The 16080-nt window shown below is 35.4% G+C and overlaps 3 long non-coding RNA genes across 3 annotated transcripts; all 3 read left to right on the forward strand.

Annotated features, from left to right (window-relative positions):
- Positions 1–229: 229 nt before the first annotated feature.
- On the forward strand, positions 230–1715 carry LOC131222268 (uncharacterized). Its single transcript, XR_009159965.1, has 4 exons — positions 230–301; positions 1092–1173; positions 1301–1393; positions 1485–1715. It is a non-coding gene; the product is annotated as an uncharacterized LOC131222268 (long non-coding RNA).
- Positions 1716–1884: 169 nt separating this feature from the next.
- Positions 1885–2569, forward strand: LOC131223936 (uncharacterized). The gene is made up of 3 exons (XR_009160790.1): positions 1885–1966; positions 2180–2252; positions 2472–2569. It is a non-coding gene; the product is annotated as an uncharacterized LOC131223936 (long non-coding RNA).
- Positions 2570–4081: 1512 nt separating this feature from the next.
- LOC131222269 (uncharacterized) lies at positions 4082–6505 on the forward strand. The gene is made up of 3 exons (XR_009159967.1): positions 4082–4221; positions 6222–6353; positions 6459–6505. It is a non-coding gene; the product is annotated as an uncharacterized LOC131222269 (long non-coding RNA).
- Positions 6506–16080: the final 9575 nt, after the last annotated feature.

A 16080-nucleotide genomic window follows, 5' to 3' on the forward strand; every position in this document is an offset into this window, starting at 1 on the left:
TTATTTTGTTTATAACATAGATTCTTGGTAATATAAATGATCTCACACTTGATCATATAAGTAATGGTTGTGATATTCATATAGGACGCCTTAAGTTCGAATAGAGAAATACGTCAGTGGTTGAAACCCATACTTCTGAACATTGATAAGAAAATTGTAAGTAAAATTTTATATATTTTCTATACATATTTTTAGATTATATAATTAATTTCACATTACTTTATATAAGGTGACTTCAAATACAAATAAAGAAATTCGTCAGTGGTTGGAACCTATACTTGTGAGGATGGAAGAGAAAATCGTAAGTACTTTTTACATAATGGTTATTTCATTTATATACATGCACATATTTCTAATTAAAAAATCATTTTGAAATACTTTATTTTTATTGCAGTTTATTTCAACTTGTATTGAATTTTATGCTATTGAAATAGGACCAGTCTATGACTCAGAATAGGAATCACGAAGAAAGCTTACATTACCAAGAAATGTTGAAGGAACGTAAACAATTATTGGAGGTGTTAAAGGGAATGCAAGATAAGCTAGATACACAGGCAGCACTCATCAGAGAGATATTTGATAAATTGACAAAGTCAGAGAAGAAATGCCATTATGCTAGTCCAATGTGTGAGACAATGGAGGATAATTGGATGGCAGCATGTAGTCCACAACTTTCCCCTCGTATAAATGTAATATCGGATACACCATTAGCTGCAAATGAGCCACATATTTTCTCTCCTATGAATGCAATGGCCACCAATCATGATTTTGTACTTGGAAGTCCGAGTTCCATAGTAAAGCATGTGAAAGAGGGTGGTAGGATTAGAAATGCTTCAAAAGTCTTACAATCACCGTACATGATAACATATCATAAACGTAATACTAAAAGCAAAGTAAAATCACTTAATAATGATTCAACAATGGAAGAGAGGGCGGCTGGGCTTATGTTGTCTCAAGAAGAGGATGTTGCAATTAAAAGTTTCGTTCACATGACTGATTGCAAGTATGACACATAAATTAACCAGTTTATCATTATTCACTTACTTTCATTGTGGTAATTCTTCATACTAATACCCAATACATGTCTTTAGGGAGGATTCTTGTGGACCACTTTATGTCCTTCGAAGTTCATTAAACTTATTGATTGATCCTAGAGGATGGCTTGATGATGAGGTATATCTACATATACTGTTTTCATTCTCGTACTACCTCATGTAACAGCATATATTAATCTACTATTAATGGATACAAAGAGGATAATCATTTGACATATTATATATATATTTAAATTGTGTTTCAGGTTATAGACAAGTATAGTGAATTACTGAAGAGTCGACAAAATAGAGATAGACCGGATTTATTAAAATGTCATTTTTTTAATACCTGGTTTCATGTAAGTTTTTTTTATCTAAATGCGCAATGTTCATATAAATATTGATGTATTAAGTAAGCATTTTAATTTGTTCATGATTGAACTATTTCAGCAATTTATATGTTCAAGGAGAAATGATAAGGCAAAAGAAAAGAAAAGTGAAGACACGGATAATAGTTTTAGTCGTCAACTTCAACGTGTCTTTGAGACGATACCTTATGATTTAGGGAGTAGAAATAAAATTTTTATTCCTATGAATGAAGTATCACACTGGTGCTTGCTCACTATTGATCTGAAGAAAAAAATATTTTTAGTTTACAACTCTATCAAAGGTCATCATACATCTAGCTACATCAACACAATGGTATGTAGTTGTTTATATGTTTCAATTTAAATTATTTTTTTGAAGTAAATTGTTTAAACTCGAATAATATGATTATGAGAATATTTATTTTTTTCGTTATTATAGGTTACAAGTGTAAAGAAATATTTTTTAATACATGGTATACCCGATTGCGATACTTTTCAACTCATTATGGATAATGAATGCCCTCAACAAAAAAATTCGTATGTTTATCTTTGAATCACTTCTTTGTACGGATGTGTGTTGATTTTATTTTAATAGGTACTCACTTTTATCATTTTAATGTAAATAGGTATGATTGCGGTCTTTTCATGATAAAATTTATGGATTGCTTGTCCTGAGGAGATAGATTTTATTTTAATTCGGTATTTTCACTTCTTCTTTAGGATTTTTCATTTATATATCATTTATGAGATATATTTACAGTCCAATGTCATGGTCAGGGAGATATGCAATTTGAACGAAAAAAGATAGCTGCACAACTTTTGCTTGGCAAGATAAGTCCATAGAAATAAGGTATTAGTTTCGATTTTAGTTTCCTACTAAGTTCAGAATCACAAACACTACTTACTTCTTACATTTCTTTTATTTCTAGCAGACATTATGAACTGATTGGGTTTATTGTGCCATTTCCATATATGAAACATTCATATACTTTTTTGATGTGAAGCAAGACTTTGAAAGTATGAGTATGACTTCCTATACTTTTGTGGCCTGCTCAATGTGATATTGCAGGTGCACATGAGTTGGAGATGGCTAGTGTGGCTAAGGATGATACTGATTACCAGAATATGATTTTCTTCTCTTTTCGAGTGGGGTCTTTGTGTGGATTTTTCTAGGGAAGATATTACAAGCTAAAGAGATCGTGATTGTTTATCTCTCGTGATTATGTTCCATAGCCCTTGTTGTTTCTTTTTACCCTCGTGCTCTAAAACTGGTTTTTGAAAGAAGTTCATATGAAGAAGAGGTCGAGGGGCCTCAATGCCTATTCTGTATTTGCAGGCCTCGGATTTATTTGGGTTGCTCAGTTTGACATTGTATAGTTTTTTGTTGGTAGTTTGTTGTAACTCATGGCCTCAAACTTTTTGTTAGGTAGCTCTTTTATTGGGAAGTATATCTACTTGATACGATGTGTCATTTCTTATATGCCCGTGTCTAGGCTATATGATAGGTGAGGAACTTTTTATTTGTAGTGCCCACCCGAATGTTTGTACAATTTTTTCCTTACATATTTGGATTTTTATAGATGGTGTACTCTTACTTTACAAAAAAAAAAGGTATGATTTAACATGTTTGTATAGTAGAATGTTTGCGACTATTTTGATACACATATGGTTGATCAATGCATCTATTGACATGTGAAAAAGGCCATGGCATTGTACAAGGGTGTGACTGCTTAAAGAATGTTGGGTCCTTACTCTTGCTCCGGTGGTAGACTCTTAGGAGTTTCAATACCTGGTCAAGGGTTTGAGTACCCATAGGTGGTGAAATTCCACTATGACATAAGTGTGTGGGGTATGTGTGCGTGTGTAAAAAAAAAAAACAATGCAATGCTATGACGCTTTGTAAAGTTCCATTAACCGTTTATGGCCTATCCCAATGCCAATTTTACTTAATCCTATTTTAGAGTCAATTCCTCTATCATAATTTTGCTTCTCTTATCCTTTTACATTTTGAAGACATGAAATTATTGTAGGGCCTTTAATTAAGCCTTAGCCTTCCAAAGGTATGTTTGATTTATGTATGATCTGAATTCTTTTCAAATATTTGAAAGAGATAGGCAAATAATTCATTTAGGACCTTGTCTTTGAAATGCATTGGAGTTTAAGTCACAAATCAAGGTGATTGTGAGTCCAATAGTATTTGAGTTGGCTTCCTAATGATGATGATTTGAAGGCCCTAATGAATAAATCCAATGAGAAGTCTGGTAGAGGATCTAGGAAAGGAAAGAACAAAGGCCACAACATGAAAATGTTACATCATATGCATAAATCTTCCAGGTATGTACACCATGCACAAAAATAATTAATTTATGTATGTTTTTATACTTTCACTACAACAAAACAAGGTTTAACCGATGCTTTGGTGGGATCATTTGCCAGCGCCAGGTAAAACCGGGCGAAGCAACCAGAGTACGTGGCACAATCACTCTTGGTCTCCCTCTCTCAGGTCTCCCTCTCTCTCTCTCTCTCTATGTCAATCTCGCTCTCAATCTCTCTCTTGAGATCGAGTATATTCAATGTTGAAACCCTAATTAGGGAATTACATGTATGATTTACAAGGGCATGTTTGAGTTGAGTATAGGGTTTGTGCGCGTGTTTTGCTGTGAAATGTAGGGGTTATATAGGTAGAGAAAAGGAACAAAGAATCAGGCAACCCCTGTTGCCGGAAAAAGAGATGGCATAGGAGATCTCTCTTCTCGTCAGATCTGCTGAGATGGGAATGAGATCTCTCCTCTTCTTTAAAGCTCATCTAGTAAGCTCAAGTACATCTCTCTCCCTCTATCTCTCTCTCATTGATTTCTTCTCTTAACCCTTCAAAAGACAGTTGTTATTAATTAGATCCTGACCTACTTCAGGATGAAACTGGGCTAGGCCCCACCCCAGATTAATCTAGTATAAAATGGTGGAAACATGGTATATGTTGGATATCAAATTATACAGAAATAATACATCCAAACGTAGGAACTGCACCTTTAATTCATTTGGTGACATATCTAAACATAATTTTTATCTTCAACTTAAATCTGCTGCTTTTATTGGCTTCATTATTCATAGGTTCTGTATGATGTTCTGTCAATGAAGATTTTCTTGATGTTTTTGCTTAGTTTTGTAGGAAATTAAACTGCCAATTAGTTGCAGAAAATGTAACGTGCGATATTATTCTTTTCTCGAATAGAAGAAAACGAAAAAGGAAACGAATGAAAGAAAAGAAAGCATGAAAAATAATTGTTACTGTGATTTACTTACTATAGGAAGAATTCAAGAAAAAAAATATTAGATTGACAGTTTACATGCGACTGTTTACCCTCAGCTATTTCTGGTCAGATTTACTGTAGAAAGAAAATTAACATTTTTAAGACTACTGCAAATAATATATAGGTTTTCATCCCTGAATTGAGATAAGTCGCATTGTTGTTTGTAGAACTACTCTTTCTGATATGATATCTATGCATGAGTTTCATGCATCAACATGGATTTCGATCAAGTAATTTCGATTTTTAAGGTTGAAAATGGAAGAAATATGCAAACTGAATTTCTTTACTTTTCACCCTTCAAAATTGTTATTTAATGTGAAAAAAGTATGTTGATGATTGTAGGTTGACCTGTAGATTATCCAATCTTTTTATCCACATGCAAGGGATCACCATTGCATAACTCTGTAATAATGTATTTCTCTAAAAATTGTCTCTTTGTTTAAATTTGCTTATTTATTTATTTTTCTTTTCTAAATAGAGAAAGATTCTGGCAAATTTGTAGATCGGCCTACGCTCATTACAATATACTCTCCCTAATTCCAGAGACATTAGAAATAGGACCCTTATCCTTAAGGACAACCCCATCCACGAGCAGGGTATCCATCATGATTAGAGTGTCGGTGCCCTAATGCAGTTAGTAGTTTGTAGATTTGGTGGCCCTTTTGTACAGTGTTTTTTTATTTTTTTATTTGGGTCCTGGCTCGGTGTATTCTTTTCCCACTGTTTTTGCCTAATAAAATTTTCATCTTTCAGAAAAAAAAATAAAAATTGGTTAAAATAAGCATGATTACATTTTTATAAGGGCTAAGAAGAACATAAAATGTACCTTGGTTTCAGATCCACATCCAAGTGATCACCATTGCATAGCTCTGTAATAATGTATTTCTCCAAAAAAATGTCTTTTTATTTAATTTTTTTTTAAAATTTTTTTTTTCCATAGTGAAAGATTCTGGCAAATCTGTAGATCAGCCTATGCTCATCAAGATATATTCTCCCTAATTCCCCTCTCAGATCGCAATTTCTTGATGAAAATCATGACATAGAGGAGAAATTTAGGTATAGAGCACTTTTGACTTTGTGTTGACATGACACATGTACACTATTTACTTTATCATCATTATCTTGTCCTAGCTATTTGAAGCCATATAAACAATTTACTTCTTTTGAGGAACGTATGAAAATTCCCCAACTCAAGCTACATGACTTCATCATCTTCATCATCATCTAAGCCTTATCTCAAGTAATTGGGTTTGGGTACACAAATCCTGCTCATCATTCCACTTTATGAAGTATTCAAAGAATGTCTAAAACACACGTACAATGAATGATAGAATAGTAAATAAACATTTAGTTGTCAAATGATGTTGTTTCTGTTCAAGCATGATATCATTGTGTTTTGCCACCTTTCTTTTTGATTTCATTCTAAGGAAATTATACATTTTCACATAATTTCATTATATAATATCTGACTTTAATTTTTTGACTATCCACTATTTAATATTGCACAGATTTGGGACAAGTGAGAGACAGTGGGTTGAAGCCCAAGTTGAAAATGCTAAGCAGCAGGCTATTCTTGCGGCACTTAAATCTCAAGTATCATCTGATGAAGCTCACATTCATCATGATCTTCATTCTCTTCGGTAACTTTCTTCCTTTTCCTAGTTGTTCTATTCAGCCATCCACCTTGGTACTGAATTCTTTTAGCTACAGTACTGCCAATTTTTATTTTTTATTTTCGGATTTAGGTGCTTCTTTTCACTGGATGATATTCCTAGCAAGCACTCTGTGGACATAATATGTCTAGCTGATGATCATCACAGATTTATCGTTCTCCAAATACATGTACAAACCAGTGTTTGAAATAGCACACCCATAGTATACTGTAGCTATACCGCCTTCACATGCATACAGATGCATCTTTGCATCCAAGTCAGGATCTGGCTAATTGGTATTCACTTTATGCTTTCTTTGCAAAGGTATATCGATACGGGAGATTTTTTACGAGCTTGAGGAAGGAGACTTATATCTAGAGGCAACTGCAAATTTCTGGTGCTTATCATCCAATGTTCATCATCAGCTTTCTCACTTTCAATTTCCCGTCTCCATTGATAAATCTGTGAACTCTTGTTCCTCCTCTTAGATGGGCAGAAGTCTTAAACTTCTTTTTTATAATATATTTATAGGCAATAAACTTTTGGAATTGATAGTTTCTGATACCTGGGGATGTACTTGGTTTTGCTATTAGATACATTTCATTGATATTAGTAGATTTACATGGTATTTTTGCATGGTATGCGCTTGTGTTTTTCAAAGACTAAAATTGAATATTGAGAATATCTTCGAGTGTGTATAATCAAAAGTATTCAAGCCACTGGTGGTGGTGAATACAAGAAATTTGAACCCTTTCTTGAAATATGTGGTAATACTCACGGTTTCTCTTGTACAGTCTCCATGAATCTCTATGGTGTCTGATGGCTACATCCTACCAATTATGCCATTCAATGTTGTAATTTTTCTCATTAACCATCTACTTTTTCCAAACACACAAACTCTTTTTATTTTTCCTTTTTTATTATCAATTTCTGGGGTTTTGGATATGAATGTTTTAATTAGGCTAGCTATGTATTGACTAGATTCCCTTCCCTCTCTCTCTTTCCCACCCCCTACGCCCCCGATTCCCTTCCCTCTCTCTCTCCTGGCCCTCTACTCCCCTGATTCCCTTCCATCTCTCTGTCTCTGCATCTCATTCCTCTCACGAATCTGCGAAGTTTTGAGATTGCTCCAGGTTTTGAGATAGCAGCGAGCGAATAAGGTCTCAATGCTCTCTCTCTCTCTCTCTCTCTTTAAATCTTTAATGGTTTTGTTGACTTGTCTGGATTTGGGGTTTTATAGGAGGAGATTCACTGGATCATTTGATTCCATGGATTTCTAGGGTTTTGTTGCTTCTATGCTCCGTTTTGAATATAAGGGAAGGTACATGATCTATAGTTATCATTATTCTTATCAGCATGATTTGTTCGATTTCTAGGGTTTTTTCCTTATGATGGGAGGTACAACATGGAATGCGAGTTTATCACAACATATTTGGTTGATCGATTGATTGCTATTGTTTTTATCAAGATTAGATAATTCAAGAGTAGGTTCTGCTCGTGTCATCTACCCTTTCTGTTCCTTGGCTTTTGCTCTCAACAGCCACACAGTCCCTCTCCTTCATCCCTTTAGAAAGCATGGGGAAGTCATATCCCACTGTGAGCGATGAATACAAGCAGGGAATTGAGAAATGCAAGAGGAAGCTTAGGGGACTCATTACTGTGAAACATTGTGCCCCCATTATTCTCCGATTGGCATGGCACTCAGCTGGTACTTACGATGTTAAGATGAGGATAGGTGGTCCATTTGGGACAATCAGGAAGCCGGCTGAGCTTTCTCATGGCGCCAACAATGGCCTCATCACGTCCCTCTCTGTGTCATAATCACAAGCAGATTGACTACAAGGAGGGTAATCAAGAGCAAGAATTTTAGAATTTTCCCTTTTTCTAATATTAATGGAGTCTGGGTGTGTTCCTACCATCACCAACACACGTGGTCACCCCATAGTGTATTCGACTGTATTAGCATCTAGAGACACATCTGTTAAGTGGGTGCTTCCCTCTGCTACAAGTGGCTCTCACTTCAAATCCTGACCGCCCAAATTGTGAGACCCACAATAGATTGTTTATAGGACAAAAAATCAGATTAATTAGATAATTCAATCTTGACTTGTGTTTTGTTTCATCTGGAACCCACAATGGATTATGCTTTATATATTTTGTTTCAATTCCAAAATATAACACATCATTTTCCTAACAGAGTTCAAAATGTTTCAATTCCAAAATAGAACACATCATTTTCCAAACAGAGTTCATAATATCCAATTTTAACTTGTACATTCAACAAACTGCATTAAAATTTTGGATAGAAATAAAGTTGATTACTGTTTTTACTTCCTATCTTTGATTTTCAAACATGCCCTAAATTCATTTTGCATGAGTGCAGAGAGTAGGTTGTATCCATTATGGCATGACCTCTACTCATGAATGTTGCATTTTTCACTCTGCTATATAGGCTACATATAGATAATACAAAAACTTGTATGGAGTAAAATGGATGTATGGGATTTAAAAATGTAAATCTTATCACTATTCTTTTTTAAATTAATAATCAATTTTCATATATTACTTTGTTAATGTTATTATTGGGGTATTGGAGGAATTTAAATAAAAATAATGAAAGGATACTTTGTAACATGATTCTTACTGAGTAGATGGCTTTTCCAGCACACCAATGTAAGTTATTATATTTTATACCTAACATTTTGAGTGTTCTCTCTCTCAACTGAAATAGAGAATGATCAATCTAATGAGGGGAGAATCTGAGTTGGAGAATCCAGAAGAAATGATCAACATGAAGCAGAGACAAGCTTTGTAAATGCATGTATTGGATGTAATGCATCCAAACCAATACCATTTGAAGCAAACTGTGCATCATGAGCTACAACTGTTATTGCCACAACAAATGGATCAATATCAGCATCAGAATGCAATGGGATAGTAATTGAACAAATTTGTTGACAATCAAGAGGATCTCATGCATCAGCGACACGCATTCGCTGCACAGGAGCTCCCATCCCAATACTGTCACTTACCTGGCATCCAACTTAGAGGACTGCACACTCATGCCTCCATTTTAAAAGGTTACCTAACCTCATATATATAGAGATTAAGAAAAAAACAGATGAGACAAATAATGTAGAAATCTTCCACCTACATTTGACCGAGACCATGCTGTCATCTTTGTATATTTACATCTCAGTACCTTTTTAAATTATCTTTTCATTAAGATACAATTTCCTTAATCTGATGTGATCTTCATATATTTACATCTCAGTAACTTTTTAAATTATCTTTTCATTAATTAGTCAAGTACCTTGCATTGCTTTTCTTAACTTTGTAGGTAATCTTTTCTCAAATTACAAAAATGCCTGTTAAAATGTGTAAGAGAATTAAAAATGTTGCTAAATCCAATTATCAACTAATGAGGTGTAATAAAAAAAAATCTAAAAATATATATAAAGTAAATCCTAAAGAGTTTTTTCTCCACACACATTGTCCATGGACATGGCTACTATTTTGTTTTATGTAGGTCATGTTATGATGTATGTCCATCCATTTTTTAGATCATTTTAGGAAATGAGCCCAAAAATAACACCCTGATCCATAGCCAAAGTGGTAGACTGAGTGAAAGATACCTCGTTTCAACACTGAGGTCTTAGTATCGATCCATGGGGCTGGCTAACAGTTGAAGTGTCAACTGACATTGGGGTGTACTAACAAGCTAACAAAAAACAAAAGACAGATTAATTAGATAATTCAATCTTGATTTCTGTTCTGTTTCATCTGGAATCCATTCTATCGAAGTACCAAGGCCATACAACAAGTTCTAAACTAGCGCAGATCAGATGGTCACGCGACTCAATGATCCATGACCCATAATGTTTGATCGGTGTGTCCCACCATGGATGGAACACCATTTTCAGATCAAACGGTTTGGACAGTTTTACCCCTATAATTGGCATATCTGATCCTGTTCACATCTGCCATCGCCAATGCTCTCTTCTACCATCCATTTCTAGGTCCCTGATCAAATGGTTAAGATAGCATTTCTAGGTCCCTCATCAAACGGCATATCTGATCCTGTTCACATCTGCCACGCCTCCTACATCAGATGTGCATGTGGCACATGTGACTCATGCAAACATGCATATAGAAGAAACTGTTCTTCAGGTGCATCGAACTAAGGACAAAGTAAATTAACCTTTTTACAAAGACAAGCAACTATGCTAAATGTGCTTGGATTAGTTGTTCCTGTTTCCCTAGGTTCCTATGCAAAGATGATTTGACAAATGAAAATACTTACCTGATTTTCGTAGGCAGATGATGTAGTGACTTTCCTTGTCATGGGTGAAACTTCGTGTGAATGCGATCCACCCCATCCTTCAGGTGGGCCACCCTGTGCGAAGACTAAGGCACAAAAAATAGGCTGAGTCGATACTCAGGTGGGCTACATCATGGAAAACAGTTGAAATGGGAAGTTCACTGTTAAAAATTCTTCTCTAAAAGCTCGAGCCATTAGAGGAATGTGTAACAATATATATCAAGAGACTTTAACACCCCATACATGTGCAAGGTGGAACTTAGCATGAGAAGTAAGGGTGGAGGGACAATCACAACTCACACCATACTATACCTTGCCAAACAAGATACTCTAACAGAAATGATTTTCTAGAAATTAGGACATTCCAAGACTCATGTGGGCCACACCATGTGAATTTAAAGTTTTAGTAATGATTTTACACTGCTTCTATGGTGTGGTCCACCTAGCTCTTGAATTGGGTGCGTTGGTTTAATTCATGTTTGTCCCATGTAGCACTTTGTTGGCACAAGTCAAGCCAGCCAGTGAGCCTATGCAAGTCAAGCAAACAATCATTCTTTTGACAAACCATGTACGAGCTCTTATATCCGAAGAGCTTATATGCTGATTAGAACAATACATATTTCAAGGGCTCCTCACTAACTGATCACATTGAAAGTTGCTTTGGTTGGACTTAGCTAGATGCACCCTGTTTTGTTGAATGTGGGCCATTGGTGGGCCACAACCATATAATTAAAAAAAGTCACCATCGAAAAAATTATAAATTCACATGCGTCCACATGATTTGGATCAGCATGATTTTTAGTTTATTTAATTATTATAATTAGAATTAACTATTGCATGGGTTTGATGTCACTAATAAAGCAGGAGGGCCCACAAATAGATTTTAGGGTTATATATATATATATATATATATATATATATATATATATATATATATATATATATATATATATATATATATATATAGTTGAGGTTAATTCCATCATTTCATCTCCACATCTAAACTCATCTAATCTCTTTAATTTAATCTTAGTTTTATAAGATTATGATTTGTGATTTGAATTTTGCATTTGCATGTCTTTAATTTAATCTCTTCTGTTTCTTTTCTTCTTCTTCTTCTTATATATATATATATATATAGTTGAGGTTAATTCCATCATTTCATCTCCACATCTAAACTCATCTAATCTCTTTAATTTAATCTTAGTTTTATAAGATTATGATTTGTGATTTGAATTTTGCATTTGCAGGTCTTTAAGGTCATCTCTGCTGTTTCTTTTCGTCGTCTTCGGCTTCGTCTTATATATATATATATATATATATATATATATATATATATATATATATATATATATATATATACACACACACACACACACACATGTGGCACTTAGTCATCATATTTGTAGGGTAAGAGTTCCTATCATACCTTCTGGCAAATTTGCATATAAGTCTTAAGCTCCATTTGGCCATCACATCAATCTTTATGAATATAATTTTTTTTGAAACCAAATGGAGCTTAGGCCCTTTTTTAACTCCGCCAATGCAACTTCTTGCATTGCCGGTCCCAAGCCCGGGTAAAGGAGGAGGGAAAAGGGCATCAAGGTGAGTTGTGTCATTTTCTTCCATTTTATGTCTTTTGTGATAGTATTCAATTAATTTTAAGTTTAATACACTCATAAAATATTTCTTCATGGCAGCCTTACGTTGACTTGGCGAATAGCTATGGCACTGGGAAAATGTCAGAATTAAAGAGTTGTCTTGAGACAAACATGGAGAAGTTCAAAACTGTGAGTTCTCTATCTTGAATTAGTTTTCCTTACTTTTTGCCAAACCTTGGTAGTCAACATGTTACTAAAAGGCAGGCCACACTTATACCATCGGTGGGCAGAACATGACATGATGTTTCTTCTGTTGATCATTTTATAATGCCTATTTGTATTTGTGTGTACATAATTTTATTTTGCTTTACTGGTTATTAGTTTAGAGTACATTTGGTTGCCACTAAAGAGATTTTTCTTCATATTTCATAATTTACAGAAACCTACTAAGAGCCTAAGAGTGGAAATTCCAAAGTCATAAATTTGTTTTTCTATGCCTGTGAAATGCTCCTGAGCCAAATGCAGCCTGAATGACTTTCTGATGTAAGATGTTAGAAACTATTCATGAAATGTAGGTTCCAGGGTGTGTTAGAAACTATGCAGGACTTACCGACCTAGGAAATGCTGTAAATGGCTTACTGATTCTTCTTGAAGTTAACTTTGCACAAAAGTATTTCCTTCATCGATTCCCATGAAGAGTTGTTGCTCTGAGAAGAATCAAGAACTGCTTTATATGCAGGATTTGATGTTGCAGTAGCAGCTAATACACCAACCGGTTCACCAGCAAGAGAACTTCCAGGAATATTTTCGTCCACCTGTCCATACTCAAATTGAATTATAGAATTGCTGCAGAGGTTTCTCACTGTGACATCATAACAGATAACGACATCTCTAAGTGTGGCCATTAGATTTTTAAACAAAGTTCTTGGTTCAGTAAGTCCTCTAGAAGAATGGATCAACACTTCCCTGGATGATATGGAATGGACCACCTCTTCATAGGGGGTCACACCTTGAAAAAAGGAGCTCTTAACTAACCCAAATGCCTCAGAAGGATAGTCAACACCATTAACAGAATACTTATTTTGGAAGTGGAAACTCATATCCTCAACCAAACGCCTTGAATAAAACTTCTCTCGGTCATAAAGTTGAAGCCCCAAAAAGCCAAGTTGTTGAACAACCTTACTGATAGCTGAATCATTTTTAGAATCTATCAAATTACCCAAAGCAGATAACTTTAGAATACGAGTCACGATAGGCAGTTTTACAGTTTTCAGGTAGCTTTCCACTTGCAACTCTACTAGTTCATTGTATTTTGATCTCAAGTGAAGCAGCAAAGGTGATATGTCCTGGATCATTCAATCAGTGTGTTTTTCGCATGGTAGTCCATCATGTTCTGGACTAGGCAGTTCAGATTGATGGATTGAACTGTTCAAATGGATAGATGAGACTAGGAGAACTGTAACTTATAATGCTCTGAGAGCACTGGAGAATTTCCCTAATATAAAATATCTAAAATAGATAGCTGAAGTGCTATTGTCCAATGGTTGAGATCCTTGCTATCCAAGTGAACACCCAAGTCCAGTACAGTCCAGTAAAAAGTACAAATTTACAGGACAACTCAACCTAGAATGCAGCTGAGTCGAGTTCACTTAGTCAGATGCCTAGTCAAGTCATCGAGTTTTGGAACTATGTCCGAGAGGAGCTAAGATGATGATGGTGGGTCTATCAAACCACCTAATAAATTAGGTCTGGGTAGATTACCAACCTTCTAATCCTATGGATTGGGATACCAACTAACACTTCCTCTCACACAGCTACTCATCTTGAAATACTTGAGATATCATGGTGCGATCCATGGACGACGGCAGCAAATACCTAGTGGAATCCAAGAAACAAGGCTGCAAAACATCGACGTGGCAGACTGAAACGAGCGCTGCAAAGCCAGGGTCAGCACATACACATTAGTGGCTGCACTCATCACCACTATCACCTTCGCTGCCGCATTCACAATGCCGGGTGGGTACAGGAATGACAACCCAAACCAAGGGGCTGCAGTCCTCGTGAAGCATTGTTCATTCAAAGCTTTCTTATTCTCAAATACAATCACATTATATTGCTCACTTATTGTCGTTGTTTGCTTCATCTGGGCATGGGGTCATCACATGAGTTTTACGTGATATGCTTATGTGGGGCCATCGGCTTACGATCATTGCATGTCTGGTGCTGATGGTTTCATTCATGGCAGCTATGTATGTAGTGGTTGCACTAGAGTGCTTGTGGCTAGCTATTTTGATCTTGGCTTATGTTTGTAGTGGGCCATTCCTTGTCTACTATGTACTATTTGCAAAACAGTCCACAGAGGACCTGTATGGTGAGCCTTAAGCAAAGCAGGTTCTGGTAAAACTGGTGAAACACACATAGCCAATTGTTGCGCAGTCGCTTTGTTCAAGAAAAAAGTCCTAAACATGAGTTTCAGTGACAATAAAGAATCATGCACCAGTTGTAAATTCAGACTACCACTATGAGAACCACGGATTTGCTTTTCAACACTAAACAGCTCCAAAACTTCAGCCTTCGCTGGTAGAGACTATGGATAAAATATATGAACAGAATCCCCATCAAAATCCGCACCTAGGGGAGCACAAATAAGAGGATTGATCTTAACAGTATGGTCATCATGCACATAGATAGAAAATGCTTGTAATGATTGTTTATGAGTACTAGGTGGCCTATTAATGAAAACAATGTCTCCGTCCATCATACACCTATTTATGATTTGACCAACTTTCAAATCTGATTTAGTTACATTTGATTCTCTTTTTTCCAATTCGGTTTTGAACAATTTGAATGTTAGAGAAGTGCTACTGTGATTTGTCTAGATGTATTTAAGTGACTATTTTGTGTGTTCTCTACACCATAATGAAGGACCACAGCTGGTCACAGAAAGTTGTGAGGTGCATTGGACACAAAAAGCTGAAATATTATGCTTTTGTACTATTTCAATTCCCAAATGGAAAAATTGGCTGTATGCTAGTGACAAAGGTGGGTGTAAATTGTGGCTACTCCCTTTTTGAAATTATTGCATGGTAGCTTCATCTGTCAAACATACTTCCTTAACATGGGTTGTATAAGATAGTTCCAGAATATACTTGTACTATATTGCATTCGGTTCCACAAGAAAGAGGCGTTCAACTATCGGGCCTATCTTTCTTTCAGTTTTGATGTGTTAAAAACTGAATCAGCAAACTGAAGAATGCAACCCATGCAGTAAACTGCAGTTAATTTGAATGGAAAAAAAAAATATCTGTTTTGTATACAAGAATCCAGGTTGTAGACACTAAAATGATTAAAAAATAAAAATAACAAATCTTTTCATGCACTAGATGATAACTAAACCAACCCATTGCTGCAAACTTGTAAATGGTTACATGATTTTGCATCTCCATGGATTACACGAAGGACATGTGAGTTGCTGCTGCATTTAAGGAGTAGTTGCAGAAATAATTTTCAAATGGATACAAAAAAGGTTGCTGATACTTTTCATCTCAAGCCTTAAGACAATTGTTTTTGCACCATGCATCTAGGTACTAATATCTTTTGACCTTTCAAAAAACAAGCCTAGATTTTGTTCTAACTGAATATTAAGATGCATGTTTGCATATTTAGGAATAATAAATTTTCCCTTAATGAGGCCTAAAAGCACATATCGTTGACTCAGGGAAACATGGAGAAAATTGTGGATCCATCCATCCATCATGATGCGTGCATACACTCATTCACAAACACACCTCAT

Source organism: Magnolia sinica, chromosome 13 (assembly GCF_029962835.1).
Source record: "Magnolia sinica isolate HGM2019 chromosome 13, MsV1, whole genome shotgun sequence".
Taxonomy (NCBI): Eukaryota; Viridiplantae; Streptophyta; class Magnoliopsida; order Magnoliales; family Magnoliaceae; genus Magnolia; species Magnolia sinica.